Below are 20,880 nucleotides of genomic sequence, written 5' to 3' on the forward strand. Positions count from 1 at the left end.
AGTTCTGCATTTTTCATGTGATGATTGAGTATTCTTTATTTAAGTTCTTATGCATGTAGAGGTAATGGTTATGGTATTACTGATACACCACATGCATATGTATATGGGTGAAGTAATTATCAAGTGTTGAATGATATTTGAAGTATTCAGTTTTTATCAGTTTAAGTTGTCTGAAGTCATATTGTGTTTAACCAGTATTTCCATGGTTAACTTCAGTAATGAAGACAACTGGTTAGCATTGTTTTAACTCAATAAGTTATGGAGAATTTTTTGTATGTATTGATTCACCCCCCCTCTCAATACCAGTTAGGGTATTTGTTGTTCATCATTATTCATCAGAATGCTTCCAAATGGATTTGAGGGTGGAGGATAAGTTGAGAAGAAAAGGTGAACAGGATGGTAGGGGAAGAGGAGGCAATAAATTTAGAGGAAAAGAAAATTTTGGGGGAAGAGGACAATCTCAAAAACCCCAAGGTGAGTCTAGCCAGCAAGAATAAAGTGGATACTTAGGTTCAAGAGGAGGCTGTAGAGTAAGGAGACCCAATGGAAGGGGTAGGTTTGGAGGACAAAGAAGGGGTCCTATTGTCTTCACAGGGAGATGCTTCAATTGCAATCAAGTGTCCTAAGAAAGACTCAAACTCTCATGGAGGAGAGAGAAGGAACCAATTGATTCAAGAAGATGATTGCCAAAGTGTCAATTCCCCAATTGGAAGTGCAGCCCTGACCCATGATGGAGAAAGCTTGATGATGAGGAGAACCATGTTGAAGGTGCCTCAAGTGAAGGAACCCCCTAAGAGAAAGATATTATTCGGAACCACATTCAAGGCCTATGGTAAGATATGTAAGGTAATAGTTGATTTAGGTTCCACTAAGAATTTGGTTTCCATAGAAATGGTAGACAAACTGAAATTGAAAAGATTACCTCATGCTAATCCCTAAAAAGTGTCATGGTTGAACAAGGGGCAACAAGTCTTAGTGGATGAACAATCTTGGGTAGAGTTTGAAATAGGGGAGTATAAAGATAAAATATTGTGTGATGTAATCCCCATGGATGCTTTCCACTTGTTGTTATGGCATCCATGGAAATATGATGTACAATCCCAACATGATGGGAAAACAAACTCCTTTCTTATAACCAAAAATGGAAGAAGATACAAGATGGATACTTTCCCGAATGAGAGTGTGAACAAACACATTGGGTCAAGTGTCATGTTAGTGAGTGGGAAATATTTTTTGGACATCCTTAAGGAAGAAGGAACCCCTGGGTATGCCCTAATTTTGAAGCCCAAAAACAGTCCTGATGTGCATAACCATGGTGAGGAAGAAGTTCCCAAGGAGGTGCAGCAGTTGTTGAAAAAATATAAGGGTATCATGGTGGAGGAGATGCCTAATAAATTTCCACCTATTAGGGACATAATCCATCAGATTGACCTGATACTAGGGTCTACATTACCAAACAAACCAACCTATAAGATGACTCCATCTTAGAATGAGGAGATTACCAAGCAAGTACAAGAGTTGTTGGATAAGGGTTTGGTGAGAAAGAGTCTCAGACCATGTGTCGTCCCAATAGTCCTAGCACCGAAAAAGAATTGTAAATGGAGACTTTGTACTATTTATAAGGCTATCAATAGGATTACTATAAGATATAGGTTTCCTATGCCTAGAATTGAAGACCTAATGGACTGTTTGGGAGGGGCTTGTTATTACTCCAAGATTAATCTCAAGAGGGTACAATCAAATCAAAATAAGGAAAGGAGATGAATGGAAGACTGCCTTCAAAACAAATGAAGGTCTCTATGAGTGGATGGTGATGCCATTTGGGCTATCTAATGCCCCAAACACATTTATGTGCCTCATGAATGAGGTATTGAAAACTTCATTGGTAAATTTATTGTGTTTTATCTTGATGATATACCCGTGTTTAGTAGGACAAAGCAGGAGCATTTGGAGCACTTGAACCTAGTTTTGAAGAAGTTGCATGATGAAAAGTTGATGATCAATATGGAAAAGAGTGTCTTCATGAAGGAGGAACTTGTATATCTTGACTTTTTTTTATCTCAAAGGGGGATTTAAAGATGTATATAGAAAGGGCGGAGGCTATCTTATCATGGCCAACACCTAAGACAGTAGGTGATGTGAGAAGCTTCCATGGTTTGGCAACATTCTATAGGAAATTCATGAAAAATTTCAGTCATATATGTGCACCTATCCTAGACACAATCAAAGGAGGACAAAAGTGTAGGTTTTCTTGGTCAAATGAAGAAAATGAATCTTTTGAATATCTAAAAAAGAGAGTAGCACAACAACCCATTCTTTTTTTACCTGATTTTAAAAAGTTGTTCACAATGGATTGTGAGGCTAGTAATCTTGTTGTAGGGGTTGTCTTGAGTCAAGAGGGAAGACCAGTGGCTTTCTTTAATGAGAAACTCAATGATGCTAAAATAAAGTACTCTACATATGATTTGGAGTTGTATGCAATGGTACAAGCCTTCAAGGAATGGAGGCATTATCTTTTGCCTAAAGAATTCATTGTTTATACTGACAAGCATGCTCCCAGATTTCTAAATGGATAGGAGAAGCTTAATCAAAAGCATATGAAATGGGTTGAACATCTTCAAGCCTACATATTTACCATCAAACACAAGAAGGGGTGGGTCAATAAAGTGACAGATGCATTGAGTAGGAGGGTGTGCATGGTCCAATAAATTCAGTTGCAAAGTCTAGGGATTGATTCCCTCAAACCAATGTACAAGGATGATGAAGTTTTAAAGGAGATATATGAGGTTTGCACTCAGATTTCAGATTCTTATTTTTTGATTTTTTTGAGTTTTTGTTGCAGAATGGGTTGTTGTTCAAAGGGAGCCAGTTGTGTGTCCATAGATGCTCCATGAGGGAGAATTTTATAAAAGAGAATCATTATGGCAGTTTGGGGGGCCACTTTGGGATTTATAAAACACTTGAATAGGTTGAAAGTTGCAGCATATGCCAAAGGGATAAGGGAATATCATCAAATGCAAGTTTATATCAACTACTCCCTATTACTAATAGGCCATGGGAGAGTATTAGTATTGATTTTGTTTTAGGTCTTCCTAGGACTCAAAGAGGTTTTAATAGCCTATTTGTTGTGGTGGATAGGTTTAGTAAGATGTGTTAGGATTGATGATAGTCCTAAGATACTGAGAGGGGGCGGTGAATCAGTATCTAACTGGTCTACAGAATATTTAACCTTATTAAGTATTTTGCATTTTAAAATAGTGTACCGGTAAACAAGAATTAATGCAATAAATATGAACAGTAAAGACAACATAGAAAGCATACCATAACACAAGATGTTTAATGAGGAAACCTGATGTGGGAAAAACCTCGATGGGATTTGTGACCCACAATATTCACTCATTGGCAAATGAATGGATATTACTTACAAGAGGGGCCTGCACATGCAGAAGGCCAACAGCTTAGAGCTCACTGCTCAATTACAAAAGGAAGTCTCACTGACTTACAAAATGGATTATAAGAATCCAATATAATGTCTTGCTATAATTAAACATCTTCTATGCCAGGTTCAGTACCAGTTTAAGCTCATACTATAACCATAAACCCTTATACAAAATCTGCCTTAATATTCGCTTATCACTTCTACATCCATGCTGCCTTATATCTCTCCTATAACAAAATGATTTACAAGACCTCATACATATATGAGTCTATTTCAATATGCCATGTCAGCTTACAAAATATATTACAATTAAATACAAAAAGTTGTTCACGTCGGCTGGGATGCCAGTGAACATTGTTGTCATTGTTGGTGAAGTGTCTACTGGTGCCTGTGCCTGCCGGTGGTTGTGCCTGCCAGTTTCCACAAAGCTGCAAGGTTGTCGATAGGTTGCCATCAATGAAAACACCTTCAATCACCTTCAATTATCATTGGAGTGTGCAATGCCAACAATCTCCCCCTTTGGCATTGATGGCAACAATCATGAGAAAAATCCAAAAACTGTATCTGTAGACATCTAAAAATGGTCAACGCTTGCAAAGTCATACTTTAACATTTGTGCATTGCCTTATTTTAGGGTTTTTGCATCTCATTAACATTTCTTCTATCTTGCACACTTGGTCTTTATCATTTGTGAGCATCGAGTCCTTCTTCTACGTTCTTCATTTGTCTCGCTTTCGAATTTGGTCTTGTCAATAATAATTTTCAGTCATGATTTTGGTCGATCTTATCCTGTCGTATCAATGTGTGTGCTCATTTGGCATATTTTGACATCGTCAATTCGATTTCATTTTGGACATCGTCAATCCTAATCAATGATGGAATTAGGTTCTTGTCCTCTTGTTAATCTCATCAATTTTGCAATTGATTCGTCATCGATCGTTGTCCTTTTCAATCTTGTCATTTTGCGATCGATTTGTCATCGATCCTTGTCCTCTTGTCAATCTCGTCAATTTTGCAATCGATTCATCATTGATCATTGTCCTTTTCAATCTTATCATTTTGTGATCGATTCGTCATCGATCCTTGACCTCTTGTCAATCTCATCAATTTTGGCGATCAATTTGTCATCGATTGTTGTCCTTTTCAATCGTGTTAATTTGGATCAATTAGTAATTGTTCCTCATCAATTGGCACCTATCAATTTGGTCTCTTTTTCAATCTTGGTCCATTTGTCAACCAATCTCAATCGTTTATCAGCATTGGTCCTTTGTCAATCAAAATCAAATCAACTCGACATCAATTATCTTTTGTCAAGACTTAATTGCCATCCTTGCATTTCTAATTCATTTAATCTTCATTGTCATTTTCCCTCTAGGTTAAATAATTTATTTATTTATCCTAGGTCTTCTTGTCACAATTAAATATTTATTTAATTGGCTAATTAATTCCCTCTTTTTGTGAATTAATTAATGAATGAAAAAATTATTAATTAATTTACCTAATTTTCATCAATTTCTAATTTCTTAATTTCCAATTCATCATTTCTCACCTAATTTTTTAATTTCTTCTAATTTCTATTTCTATTTTCAAATTCTTGTCATAACTTCTTGCATAGCAATTTGTCATAAATTGTCATAACATCTTGCATAGCAATTTGTCATACACTTGTCATAATTTTGCTATTCTTGATTTGAATTTCCATTCGAATCAATTTCATGCTAATCTTGTCTTTTCTCCAATTTATCTATAAATTGGATGAATTTCTTCAATCAATGATCCTGATCCCAATTAATGACATTTTCGAATCAATCCCGATCCTGAATCAATCACGCTTCCAGTATCCTTATGTTGTCTTGTCAATCTTGCTTTCATATTATGCTTATGCACTTGTAGGTGATATCCACAAAACAAAGCAATTTGAAGGAGAAAGAAGGACAATGGAGAATTATGGAGGAGACATTCGCATTTTTTTGATGGTTTGCATTTGATTTGAATGTCTTATTTTCAATCTTTGTTGAATGTTTTTAGGATTTCTTGTCATTGCAATCTAGTTTTTTTTGTGATTGAGCTAGTCTAATTTGCTACTTGCTTTGATGATTTCCAAATTCCTAGTTACAGTATCCAAAAATGAAGTCCAAAATCTTACCAAAAATGTGTGCTCCCCTTGAGCAGATGATCTCTTCTGAAAGTCATTTTTCTTTGTCCTACTACTCCCCTTTGACATCAATGACAAAGGTTATCAAAATTGTCAAATGAGTGCAGTTTTCATCTTGAACCTTGTAACCGGTTGGTTACAATCTGGAATATGTCTGCTAAAACCATTCTCAAACTCTGAATAAACCTATTACTGTCCTTCAAGGTTGCCTCTATTCTTTGAATTGTACCAGTGAGATGATGCATTTGTTCTTTCAGTGTCTTTTGACCTTGAATTAGTGCCTCAGAGATTTCTTTCCATAGAGAGATAAGATTATCTAACTTAGGACTTAGTTTGCACTTTAGCTCTCTGGCTTTTGCCTTTATCCTTTCATTCTCTTTCTCTTTCTTCTCCAATTTTTCTTCAAATCCAGCAATTTTCTGTTCAATAACTGATAGGTTCAGATGAACCAATAATATTATCAGCTATGTCATTAATCTCCTTTTGAACTTTGCTAATTTCTTTGTCAATATCCATTGTCAACAAATTTGTCTTGTAAGTATCTCTATATAGTTCCTTAAACTTCGTAATTATTGTGCTCAGTGTCAGTAAAAGTGTATCTATATGTTCTGTGCACTTCTTTATTGTTTCCTCAAAGAATTTCTCTTTTTCCTTATCCATTTTCTCCTTGAATGTTTCTTCATTTATTTGATCAACTATCAATATATTACCAGTAATATATTTAGACAATGTGTCTAACTGACTCAAAGAATCCTTATTATCTACATTGCATTTGGTTGCAATTAACTTAAGAATAGGAATTGTATCATCTATTGCCTTATAGGCCAATGCATTACAATCTATTATTTTCTTAATTGAATCCAAAAGTACTTCAGTTACATTGGTGGGTCTAAATTCTGTCAATGAAGTACCAGATGTCTGCCCAGCTACCTTTACAATCTCAGTGCTTCCGATGGGAATAACAACTTTTCTTGTCTTAGCCTCTGGTGGGCTAGTTTGTGTTTGCATTCTCACTAGTAAAGGTTTTGGATTTTCAGTGGTTGTCGGTGGCACTGTCTCAATGGGTACCTATGTATCAACATGTCTCTCTGCTTGTGTCTCTACTTGTTTCACAGTGTTATCTACCGGTATTTCTGATGGTTTTTCAGTGTTATCCACTGCTGGTTTCTCTATCTATTTCTCTGCATTGTCCACTACCGGTATCTCAATTGGTTTCTCTCTATTCTCTGTTGTCGGTATCTTAGTTACTATCTTTGTTGGTTACTTAATGCTTGCATCTGTAGTATCAGTAACCATGCCACTGACCAAGGGATCAACTGAATGTTCTTCTTGCTCTACCTGCACCCCAATCTCAATGTTATTAGTTGGTTGCTTAGTAGAAACATCATTTTTCTTTTCTTCTGTGCTTTCCTTTTCAACTACAATATTAACCTCCTAAGTGTCAATGTTCATGGTATACAAAATTTCTGACTTAGGGTTGGTATCCTCATGTGGTGTATCCACATTCTTAGTAGCTGGTGTGTTATCAGCTTGTACCGATGGAGTAAATGAAGGTGGTGGTAGGTTATCAGTCACTTTAATGTTGGGTAATCCACCTACCTTGCCTTTTCCCTTGTCTATGTCCTTTTGATAGACTTTGAAAGTTTTAGGTCTTTTCAGTTCTTCCTGTTTTTCCTTCTCAACAAAGAAAATATCCCATCTGTTAGTTGTTTCTTCTAAAATTTGATTAACCCTGCTAGCCATTAGGCTCACATGCTAGTGTCCATTTGCAAAAACTAACCTATTAGCTTCACTAATCAATTCATCAATTTCTTCAACAGATTTGACCAGATGTACAACTAGAAGTTTTTCAATTTTAATTTTCTTATGTAGCTCCATAATTGCTAACCTCTTACCATCTAACCACCTATACAATTCACTAGGCAAATAATCTACAACTTCTATTAACACTTTCTTATATATGTCAAGATGTAGGATGATGCTATTCTCTATACTTTCTTTTTCTTCATTAGTGAATGTATCATATAATTTGCTCACATTGGATAAGTTGTCATCATCAATTAGTTCATTTAGTAATTTTTCCAATGGTGGTATAACTTATTTGCCAGTGGTCTTACTGCTTGTTGCTTTTGCCTTGGTGTCCTTGTTTTCTTGGGAGGAGGAGAGGGTACCGATGATGGTTTTCTCTTCCTGTCTACTCGCTTAAACTCAGCAAGAATTTCACTATCTGGTGATGTACCAACCGGTGAGAGATGAGCCTCTAGTTGTGATCCTTCTAAGTCACTTTCCTTTATTCTAGTGATATTCATGACATTTTCTTTTATTTCCTTAACTTGTTTAGATGCACTTCTTATGTATTTTTCTCTTCTCTTTCTCTGTTTCAATGTTTTTACATCACTTTCTATTGTTTGTGCATTTCCAAAAACCTTTTCTTCCGATTCTCTAGGGGCTTCTAATAGGGCTTTAGTATATGTTTCAATGATGTTCACATCTACGTCATATCCCATTTATGTCACCCATACAGTTCTAGGAAGAACTGCCTCCATCCATATCTCATCCTTCTTGATTACAAAACATATTTCTTTCTCATATTTATCTACAATACTTTGTGGTTCATTTTTCCTTTGAATGTTTTGAAGTACTCTGTAATATTGTTATCCTTGTATGTACCGATATCGGTGAAGATATCTAATAGTTGTTTTCCTACTGGTATATCATAACCAAAGTCTTTCTTTCCAATATCGGGAACCTCTTTTGTAAGATATAGAATTAGACATACAAGAAGATTGCTCAAAACGAAATGTACCTTTCTTGTCTCCTTTGATCTTTTTCAAATTATCTATTAACTCATCCTTTAACCACTCACATACATCTATCTTTGCATCATTGTTAACCATATCATATGTACTTTTATTACATAGACTAGAAACTGAGTTTAGTCGGTTTGCATGTGTGGTTCTATATCCTAAGATCATGCTTATGAATCTAACATTTATGTCTCTTACATCATTCACTCTCAGGGATCTGCTATCATAAGTTGCTCCTGTTAAAGTCATCACTGTGTTATTGGAAACCTTCTTAGTTTTATCTAGCCTGCTACTGGAGAAGGGTAAGCCAGTCACTGCCCTAACTGCTTCCTTAGCGATTTTACAAACAGAATCTAGCCAAAAGAATTCACCATGAACTCTGCTAAGCACAATCCTTACTACCTCCTTAGGAAATTTTGGAATGTTAAGGATTTCCACAAAACCTAAAGTTTCAATAACCTTATGTTCAGGTTTCACAATTCCACTTTCATCACAGATAACATTTTTATACATTTTCAATATTTCTTCTGAGCCTAATTCCTCAATATGGCAATGAATATAGATTCTAGGATCTTCAGCATATGCAACACCTTTTGGAATTTTTGAAAAAGCTCCTAGGGAATCATCTTGTCTCTCTATCTTGGGGATAATCTTAAAAATGGGCCTAGGGCATTTAACTACTTCCACAATAGTAGGGTTTGTAATAAATTCTGGAGCAAAGGAGGAAGCCATTGATAAATACCTTAATCTGCCTGATAGGTTTGAATGCTTGAAAGAACTTGCGTCACTTTTGGCTAAGGATGCCTTCACTCATATTTTCATGCTCTCTGAAAGTTTGAATTCTTGGTGAATGAAAAAGAGGGAAAATCACTGATTTATAATGTCTTTTCCTCCAACAACTGCAATAAATGCTCACCGGTTTAGTGAAACTTAACACATCTGCCGGTAGAGAAGAAGTCCATCTTCTCACCATCAACCGAGGGTAAAATTGCATGATTTTCAACTTGTTGCAATATCCCCAAGGGTTACTTTTCAGCTGGATGAAGAGTCTCCTGCCGATAGAGTAATACTTTGTTCCATCAGTGAAGGAATAGTCTCATCAAAATTTTGATCTGTCTTTCTAATCCATTGGCTTGAAAATTCTTGCTTTACCTCATCAACCTTCTCTTTGCCTTTCAAACTAGATCCTTTATTGTTTGCCGGTGAAGTCTTGCTTCTAGAAAATTTTGCAATATGTCCAATCTTGTTACAAGCATAACAAGTCACATTGTTTTTTCTGAATAGCCTTTCCATATCCTATGTCAGTTTGTGTTATGCATTGATTAGATAAGTGCCCAAATCTTCCACAAACATAACATCTTACATTCATTATGTAGTTTTTTGAATTGTGACCAATTTTGTTGCATTTGGAACATTGACCGGTGGGTGCATTAATGTTCTGATTGTTTCTAGATCTACATTGATTTTCTTTATGACCATACTTGTTATAGTTAAAGCATTTCTCATTAAATTTGTAGGCATTGGGTTGTCTTATGGGTTTACTGTGATCATGATTGTTTGCAGTACCAAAACTTTCACCAACTTCAATTTCAAGTCCATTAGTGTCTCCATTAGGTTTTTGACTTTTCAGCATACCATCAAGTTCTTCTGAACTTTTCTTGAATTTCTCTTTATGTTGATTTACAGTAGCCAACTCATTTTCCACAAATTCCTTCTGTCTCATAAGTTCAATTTTATCATGTTCCATGTGAATCAGATCTATGTTTAACATATCATTTTCATGACTGAGTCTTAGATTTTCATTTCCAGCATCATTGAGTCTTATAATCAAGTCATCTTCATTATTCCTTCTATCTTCAATGTCTTTACAAAATCTCATAGTCATGTCTTGCATTTCATTTCTCAAGGTCATGTTTTCTTGCCTCATCTTGCTTACAAGCTCATTAAGAGTTTCCTTTGCATCATCATTACGCTACATCTTCTCATGAAGTTATTTTCTCTTATTTCTAGCAATAGTGAGATTCTCTTGAAGTCCTAGAATGAATTCTTGTGTAGTCCTCAGATCATCTTCAAGTTTGACATTCTTCAACTTCTCTGCATCATAGTCCACAAGAGCTCCTTCTAATTGCTTTCTTAAATTCTCCATTTGTATCGGTGTTAGAATCTTCCTCAAGTTGTTAGACTTTTGAAAATAGAGGACAAGAATCTGATACCGATTGTTAGGATTGATGATAGTCCAAAGATGCTGAGAGGGGGGGGTGAATTAGTATCTAACCGGTTTATAGAAAATTTAACCTTATTAAGTATTTTGCATTCCAAAACAATGTACCAATAAACAAGAATTAATGTAGTAAATTGAACAATAAGACAACATAGAAAGCACACCATAGCACAAGATTTTTAATGAGGAAACCCAGTGTGGGAAAAACCTCAGTGGGATTTGTGACCCACAATATTCACTCACTCGCCAATGAATGGATATTACTTACAAGAGGGGCCTGCACATGTAGGAAGACCAACTACTTAGAGCTCACTGCTCAATTAAAAAAGGAAGTCTCACTGACTTACAAATGGATAATGAGAATCCAATATAATGTACTGCTATAATTCAGCATCTACTATGCGAGGTTCAGTACTGGTTTAAGCTCATACTATAACCATAAACCCTTATACAAAATCTGCCTTAATATTCACTTATCACTTCTACAATCATGCTGCCTTATATCTCTCTCCTATTACAAAATGATTTACAAGACCTCATAGATATATGAGTCTATTTCAATATGTCATGTCATCTTACAAAAGATATTACAATTAAATACAAAAAGTTGTTCCTGTCGGCTGGGATGTTGATGAAGTGTCTGTCGGTGTATGTGCCGGTGGTTGTGCATGTTGATTTCCACAAAGCTGCAAGGTTGCCGATAGGTTGCCATCAATGATAACACCTTCAATCACCTTCAATTCTCATTAGAGTGTGCAATGCCAACAAGATGGCTCACTTTTTTCCATGTAAATGTACTAATGATGCTTCCCATATTTCTAGTCTATTTTTCAAAGAGATTGTTAGGATACATGGTTTGCCTCTTTACATTGTGACTAACAAGGACTCTAAGTTTGTGGGCCACTTTTTGTCATACTATGTAGAATAAGTTGGGAACTCAATTATCTTTTACATCATCCTATCACCCTCAGATTGATGGCCAAATTGAGGTGGTCAATAGGTCATTGGGACATCTTCTTAGGTGTCCTACAAAGAAACATGGAGAGGCATGGGACATGATCATCTCTCAAGAAGAGTTTCCTTACAATTATTTCACCAATATAAGAACAAGAAGAAGTCCTTTTGAGGTTATATATGGGATTCATCCAAGAGGCATTCTAGAACTAAGAGATCTACAAGGACTAGAGAGGACTACTCAGGGAGAAGACTTTGCATTGACCATGATGGACATCCATGATAGAGTGAGAGAAACTCTTCAAAAGAACACATAAAATTACAAGGAGAAAGCTAATGAGAGGAAGAGAGATGTGAAATATAAGGTAGGGGACTTGGTGATGGTACACTTGAAGAAGGAGAGAATTCCAAAGGGGCAACCAACCAAGTTACTCATCAAGAAGATTGTCCTTGCCGAATTGTGCATAAATTTGGTCCTAATGCCTATGCGATTGAACTCCCTCAAGACTTATCCATATATCCAATCTTTAATGTTTCATATTTGTTTCCTTATAAAGGTGATAAAGTTGCAGATTCTGATGTAGGTTTTCACTCAAAAGGAAATGAAGTTTGGGTCAAGGATCTACCACCTAGCCAACCATTGAAGTTGGAAAGCATATTGGACACCAAAGTGACCAAGAAGGCTAGAAAGAATACCTATAAGGAGTACCTTTTCAAGTGAAGTGGCCTAACTAATGAAGATGCCACATGGATTATAGAAGATGGCATTCAAAAGCATGGACACTCTATTGTAGACCTCATTCCTCAAGAGACTTGAGTTTCTCTACTCCTTGGGAAGAATTTGAAGGCCATTTCAGCAATAAAGGCTCTTAGAAGTTTTTCTAGGTTCCTTGAATGTTTTTAAGTTGTAAGGTCTTCAAGACCATTCATTTTGTTTTGATTAGCCATGTAAGGCCTTAGTACCATTTTGTAGTTGTGAGCTTCTTTGGACCTTTTTGGTCAATCATGGTCAAATGACATTCATAATGCATCAATGAGGCAATAATTATATTTTGACTCCTATGTGGCCTATTTGTAAGCTTTATGAAGTGTCCTAATAGGTTACATAGGCAAATGTCATAGGTTGCCAAGTTTGGATGACAACTTTTGTTGTCAACTTGTAAATAACCTCCCTCCAATGGCTAGTTAATTCAAATTTAGGTTGAATATGGTTGAGGAGGTTTGGGAGACCCTTCTTAAGGCCTTGGAGGTCGAGGAGAAAGGGTTGATGAAGATTGTTTTGTAGAAAACTATGATCAGATTCAATAAAACTCAGAAATTTACATAAAATTCACTGCAACAGTGCTTTGTATGGTCTTGTGAGGACTCCATGTGAAGGATAAACCTTTGATTTATATAGCTACTTGTGTTGGTGTTCTTCTATCTTTGATTTGGTAGGAAAAGACTGAAAAACAAGTGAGAAATCTATATTTTGGTGAAAGATGGTCTGAAAACCCTCCAAAACCAAGGTTTCTAAGAAGATGCTTTCATAACCCCACATTCCTCCAACTATATTGGCTCAAACTCAGGGGAATGGTAGGGGAGATAATTTATTTAAATATTTTCAAGGTTTTTGAGTGGAGCATTGAATAGGTGATTTTTGGGAGCAAGCCCTAGGCTACGCATCTTCATGTGACTAGTCGGTGTGGACTGGTAACAATTATGCTGAGATAAAATCATGAGTGGTGGACCCTATGTAATTATGGATTTGTTGTTTTGGGATGTGTGCAGACCTTCCCCAACCATTTGTGCTATTGGATCAAGCCATTAATGTGTGGTTGCTTTTTTAAAATGGCCTAAAATCCCTACTAGGTCTACTGTAGCAACAATGTTTTGACCCAGTCAATGCTAGAGTTAGGGTCTAAGTCTTAGAGTGTTTTGTGTCACCAAAATAGGTATCTAAAAATGCCAAGAGTCTAGGGTTCCATTTGAATGATTTCAAACAAAGGGGTGTTGTCTTGGTTGTAGTTAATGTCTCTAGGGTTGGTGGCCTTGATGTGAGAAGAAGTATCTCAGTGAGTTGTTATTAGGTCAGAGGGTTCCTTTGGAGCAAGGAGAAGTGTGGTAGTGCCCATGAATATTGTTGACCAATTTGTCAAGGATCCATGAGAGTTGAGACCTTGATTTGAGGGTCTAGTTGTGTGAGTGAGTGTGAGAAGCCATTGTTCCCTTGGAGCTCTGCATCAGTGATGATGACTTGAGTATGAAGTTTGTCGGTGATATGCAAAAATAATATGAGATGTCTATGATTGGTGAGATGAATTTTTTCTTAGGATTGCAGATTTCACAGACTAGTAAAGGTATATTTATATCTCAAACTAAGTATGTGAGGGAATTGTTGAAGAAGTTTGGGTTAGATGACTCCAAACCAGTTGGAACTCCTATGGTGAATGGTTGTAAATTGTCTAAGAATGATGAATCTCCAAAAGCTAATCAGAGTTTATACAGAGCTATGGTTATTGGACTTCTATATCTTACTCAGACTAGACTAGACATTATGCATGATGTGTGCATGGCTGCTAGATATCAAGCTCATTCAAAAGAGAGTCATGCCATTATTTTGAAGAGGATATTCAAATACCTTAAGGGGACTATGAATTATGGTTTGTGGTTTATGAGGAATGATGATTTCATGCTATGTGCTTACACTGATGCTGATTGGGCTGGTGATGCTGATGACTAGAAGAGAACTAGCGGTGGAGCATTCTTTTTGGGAAAGAAGTTGGTTTCGTGGGCTAGTAAGAAACAAGATTCAATATCCTTATCTACCGCTGAAGCTAAGTACATTGTTGCTGGTGGTAATTGCACTAAGGTAGTTTGGGTGAAGAAAATGTTGAAAGATATCAAAGTTATCTATGATGAGCCTATTGTCATATACTGTGATAATTCCAGTGCTATTAACATATCAAAGAATCTGGTGCAAGATTCAAAGACTAAGCATGTGTCAATCAAATATCATGACTTGAGAGAGCAAGTCGGTGAAGAGAAGGTGAAGCTGGAGTATGTATCTACAAAGGAACAAATAGCTTATATTTTTACTAAGCCTTTTCCTACAAATACATTTGTCTATTTGATAGACAAGTTGGGGTATCTACCCCTACTAATGAGAACTAGATGCATTGAGTTGCATCAATCTAGTGGACCTCAAAGCCTTATCTTTTTATCCAGATTGATGAGTTGGTGTTGTTCCTCTAGTGGAGTAGTTTGTATTTTAGGGGGAGAGAGAATCATCTTTTGGCTATCTATTTTGAGATCTTTGGTATTGTTTTCAAAGGGAGAGAGAGAGATCATGTGAAAAGCTACTTTATATGTCTTCATCTAAGGGGGAGTTTCCTAGAGATGTCTTCTTTCTTTGCATTGATTTTTTTTCAAGGGGGAGATTGTTGGATATTGTTGGTCATTGTTGCTGCTAGGATATTTTGTTGTCATTGATGTCAACATATTCCGTTTATTTTCTTAGGTGTGATTGGGAAGATCTTATGATCCAGTTTTGCAATTGTTTTTTGCTGATCACTATTTTGCAAAGCTCAATATTTCCTTCGATATATTTTGTCATGATCAGATCTTGTGCTGAGGTTTTGGGAATATGTTTTGGTTGGTCTTATGTATCTTCATTTTAGATGGATGGTGATTTGGTTATCTAAAAGTTATCTTTCTTCGTAAGAGTTGTTGGTGTTTGAGTGTTTGTGAGTTAGAGATGTTGATCAATGATGATTTGATAAGTTGTGTTGGTGTAGTTGTTCTTGATGATTCTAACATTCTTGCTAGTATTTCCTTGTTGTTTCCTATTCGTTATGGAGATCTGCATTGATCATTGTCTGATCTTTTTATGTTTTCTATAAACCAATGATGATTTTTTGATGAATAATGATGAACTACTAAGGTCCTATTCGGTACTGAGAGGGAGGGGGGGTGAATCAGTACACACAAAAACTTGTTGAGACACTTTGACAAATCAAAACATAGATAACCGGTTGTCTTCACCACTATACTTAACCATAGAAATACTAGTTAAACAGAAATACTTAAGAGAGCATTCAACAGATCTCAAATCTTGATAGCTACTTCACCAGTTTAATCATGCATGAGTTGTACCAATAAAAACCACAACCTTTAGACAATGCATACATATCTAACTTAATCAAAAACCACTCAATCATTACATGAAAAACTCACAACCCATAACACACAGATTTTTTCACATGGAAACCCAAATGGGAAAAACCACGATGGGGATGAATACCCACAAGCTTGTTTGTGAACTCTTTTGAATTCTTCTCTATTAGGAGCCTAGTCCAGTTAAAGACTTTACAATAAGGTCCTATTAGGAACCAATCCTGTTAGGGATCACCCGGTTAAGGGATGGCTATATACCCTATTAAGAGTTACCTCGCTAGAGGATTTAAATAACTCAATGAACTTGAGCCACCTGGTTAGAGGATTTACAACAAAGCTTGTTAAAGCTAACTGGTCAAGGGATTTACCTTCTATTGAAATGGTTAGAAGACAACAGGTAAAACTCCGATCTGATAACAACACTCCTTGCTAAGGAAGATCCTTTTGAGTTCCTCTCTTCTACAATCACTCTGCAGATTCCTTACTCTAGTTTGGCAAGTATCAAATCTCCAGTATGAGGACACAAACATAACTTTTACCAACAACTATAATAACAAAACTCATCGACCTCATAGACAATAATTAGGTCGATTGCATAAACCCTAAACCCTAAACCCTAAACATTTTAGGTTTACAATTACAAGAGGTCCAATCTTGACCGTCAAATACATTACATAGAATAAAACAATCGAAACAAATCTCAAGTCATTCTGCATCATCCAATCTTCATCGCATCTGGAAAAAACTAACCCATCATGCTCTCTTCACACACTGCTAAGAAAAATGCACATTCTTGAGGTAGACATTCAATGCATTCGATCTTCACATACAAGATCCTCAAAGAAATCCTTCACGTGCACATAGCTGTCATGACTTCTAGATCCTTATCCTTGTTCTTAACTAACTCAACACAAAACATCATCGGTTGCACTGCACAAGCCAAACCAAAAACCCTAGATCTGAACAGAGACTACCAACCGGTAGTCATACTTAGTAAACCCCAACACCAGTCCACTCCATCCCGGTTGACCATAACCACTTTCAATATTCATACCGGTGCACACTAGTTCACCTTCTTGATCATTTATTGACATCAATAACAACATACATTATCACTGCTTCATCATATGCCAACAATCTCCCCCTTTGGCATTGATGGCAATACTCAGTGTATCAGTACTCAGTATCTACACCATTTTGAATAATATATACAGGTTTAACATATAATATCACCACCACTACCTGAACTAGTTAGTGTTCACTTTGCTCAATCACTTCTCACACATATATTTTCTCCCCCTTTGACAACAATGCCAAAGTGGAGGCACAAGCTTTCGATCTCAACTTTTTTGATCCCCCTATGGAGTAGCATCCTTCAACACATCAATCTTGTAAAATCTAACATGGTAGTACCTGACTGATGCGGAGCACACAACTTTAATTTACTTCATGAAGGGGCAAAATCCATAATTCACCTCTCAAATAGGTAAATGTAGTCTTTGGTAAGGGCTTAGTGAATATGTCTGCTAGCTGCTCCTTATTGGAAACATGTTCTAATACAACCTCTTTATTTTGAACCTTTTCTCTCAAGAAATGATACTTGAACTCAATTTGCTTGGTCCTAGCATGCAATACCGGATTTTTGGAAATATTTATTGCACTGGTATTATCATAGAAAATACTCACTGGTTCAGATATAGTCACTTTGAAGCCATTCAATACATGCTTCATACAGATTGCCTGAGTGTAGTTCATAAATGCTACCACATACTCTACTTCAACTGTGGACTAGGAAATAAAGCTTTGCTTCTTGCTCGTCCATGAGATTAGTCTTCCACCAAGGAAGAACGCTCCATCAGTTGTGCTCTTCCAAGCATCCACATTACCTGCCTAATCTGCATCGGTAAACACTTTGAGATCAAAGTCACCATTGTATGGATACCACAATCCATGATCAACTATCCTTTTCAGATATCTAAGAATCCTCTTTACCGCTACCAAGTGGGATTCTCTTGGACTCTTCTGAAAATGAGCCACTATGCCCACTACATGAGCAATATCCAGTTTATTATGCATCACATAGTATAACTTACCGATCATCGACCAATACTCCTTCTCATCCACCAACGTTGTATCATCATCCTTTGTTAGTTTGCAGTCGATCACCATTGGCATTCCAACCGGTTTGTTCTCTTTCATGCCAAAGGTCTTCAATACCTCTTTGATATACTTGGACTGGATAATGAAGATAACTTCTTTCATCTACTGAATCTGTAGACCAATGAAAAACTTTATCTCTCCAATCAAAGACATCTCAAACTCTTGTTTTTATCTCATTTGCAAATGCATGACTCATATCATCTTCTCCACCGAAGATTATATCATCTACAAATACTTCAAATATCAGAATCTGATCACCTTCCGATTTCAGGTAGATGTTGTTGTCCTCACTTGTCCTTTAAAATCCTATCTTCACGAGATGAGAGTTTAACCATTCATACCATGCTTTTGGTGTTTGTTTCAATCCATATAGGGCCTTGTGTAATCTAAACATCATGTCACTATCTTTTGACAAAGCAAACCCATCTAGTTGCTTAATATACACTTCTTCCTCCAAGATTTCATTCAAGAAGGCAGACTTCACATCCATCTGGTATATGTTAAATCCCTTGAATGTTGCAAATGTAAGTAGCATTTAGACACCTTCTAGTCTAGCCACTGGGGCAAAGATTTCTCCATAGTCTTCTCCTTCTTCCTGAGCATATCCCTTGCATACAAGTCTTCCCTTATTCCTTACCATTGTGCCTTCTTCATTCAACTTATTTCTGAAGACCCATTTGGTACCTATGAAATTCTTCTGTTCCGGTCTGGGTACCAAGGACCATGTTGCATTCTTCTCTATCTGGTCCAACTCCTCTTCCATTGCCATTATCTAGTCTTCATCGGTAAGTACCTCTCTAGTGGTCTTAGGCTCAAATTCTGAAATCATGCAAAAATTTTCTTTCACCTTTCTTCTTGTAAGTATTCCTACATCTTTGTCTCCTATGATTTGCTTTGGATCATGATGCAGTCTTACATACCTAGAAATCACTGTCACTAGTTCAGCTTTCTTTTCCTCTTCTTTTTCCACTTCACCTTCTTATTTTCCTACTGAAGCTTCTACCGGTACAGAAACACTGAGGTCTTTGTAGTGTTTGTCACTTGTTTCTTTCTTAACTAGTTTCCAGAAGGCTAAACCCAGTTCATCTTCCATTTTCTTGTTGCTAGTTTCCTCAAGCTTCTTAGGGGATTCATCAACCCTGACATTGATACTCTCAATAATCTTCTGATTCCTCCTATTGTATCACTTGAGAGCTTTTCTTTTAGTGGAATATCCCAAAAATATTCCTTCATCACACTTAGCATCAAACTTGCTCAGGTGCTTACTTCTCCTGATATAGCATTTACTCCCAAACACTTTGAAATAACTCACATTGGGAGTTCTCCCATTCTAGTACTTATAAGGGGTTTTGTCTTTACCTTTCTTAATGAGTACCCGATTCATGGTATAGACTGCAATGCTCACCGCTTCCCTCCAAAATGTGTGAGTGATATTTCCTTGGATCAACATAGTTCTGGCCACTTCAACTACATTCATGTTGTTTCTTTCTGCTATGCCATTCTACTGTGGTGTCCTTGGGGCAGACAATTACTTCTTATTACCATTCTCCTCACAGTACTTATTGAATTCATCAGAAGTGAATTTGCCCCCTTGATTGGTCCTTAGGCATTTTATCCTTCTACTACTCTCCTTCTCCATCAATTACCTAATGGCTTTGAACATTCCAAATGCCTCAAACTTGTCTTTCAAGAATTTGACCCACATCATTCTTGAGCAATCATCGATAAGAATTATGAAGTACCAATCTCCTTGAATACTTCTAGTTTTCATCGAACCACACAGATCGGTGTGTACTATATCAAGTAAGTTCTCTACTGAAAAGGACTTACCTTTGAGTGTTGAGGAAGACATCTTCCCAAGTTGACATTCTCTACACAAATCATTCTTCAGTTTGTTTAGCAAAGGAAATCCTCTTACTGTCATGATCTTACTAGCCTTTACAATATTGTCAAAAATTTTATGACAAAGCCTCCTATGCCATATCCAACTATCATTAAATTTTGCCATTAGGCATTGGCTAATATTGGCATTTAGATAAAATAGGTTTCCTCTAGTCTTCTTATTGGTGGCAATAAGGTCACCACTCTTTCCAATTATTCTACAGACTCCACATTTGAACTCTAGAATGAGTCCTTTGTCATTCAACTAAGAAAAACTCAAAAGGTTGTGCTCAAGGCCTTCCACCCAGTAGACATCATCCACACTTCTCTTTCCATTTAGTGAGATGGATCCTTTTCCTTTCATCATACAAGGTGCATCATTACCAAACCGGACAACACCACCATCATATTCTTCAAGGGACAAAAACTTTCTCCGGTCACCGGTCATATGGTGAGAACACCCACTATCAATGATCCACTCATTGGAGTTGTCAATATGTGAGACAAGGGCTTTCTGGTCAGACAACTCTTCCTTGACAGCCACAAACACTATGTCCTCATTCTCTCCATCCTCAGATTCATCAATAGTAACACCTTCATCCACTGCAACAAGACAATTTCTCCTACCTACTCCTTTATACTTCCTAAACCTCTCTGGTTTATCCTTATTGTCATTGTTAGGATAGGTAACAATTATGTGTCCTATCTTATTGCAAGAGAAATACTTTAGAGGAAGCTTACCTCTGTATTTTTTGATGCTTTTTGGAAGTCTCTTGGCAAGAAGAGCTTCAAACTCCATCAGAATCTCCTCATCGTCCATATCTCTACTTGGCCTAGATTCATAACTAGTACTGACCTCTTTTCCTTTCCTAGTTGATGCGGAGGAAACAAAGACTCTAAAGGCTGACTTGGTCTTCTAAACACTACCATCATAGCTATTTAATTCATATGCAGTCAACTTTGCAATAATAGAGTCTAATGATACCTTAGCTCCTAAATAGCAGCAACCCTGATTACATAGACCAGTAAAAGTGATCTTAGAACTTTATTGACCAAAGTGGCATCATCAATTGTTCCACCAGTGCTCTTGATCTCTCCAACCACTGTC

Source organism: Cryptomeria japonica, chromosome 9 (genome assembly GCF_030272615.1).
Source record: "Cryptomeria japonica chromosome 9, Sugi_1.0, whole genome shotgun sequence".
Lineage (NCBI taxonomy): Eukaryota > Viridiplantae > Streptophyta > Pinopsida > Cupressales > Cupressaceae > Cryptomeria > Cryptomeria japonica.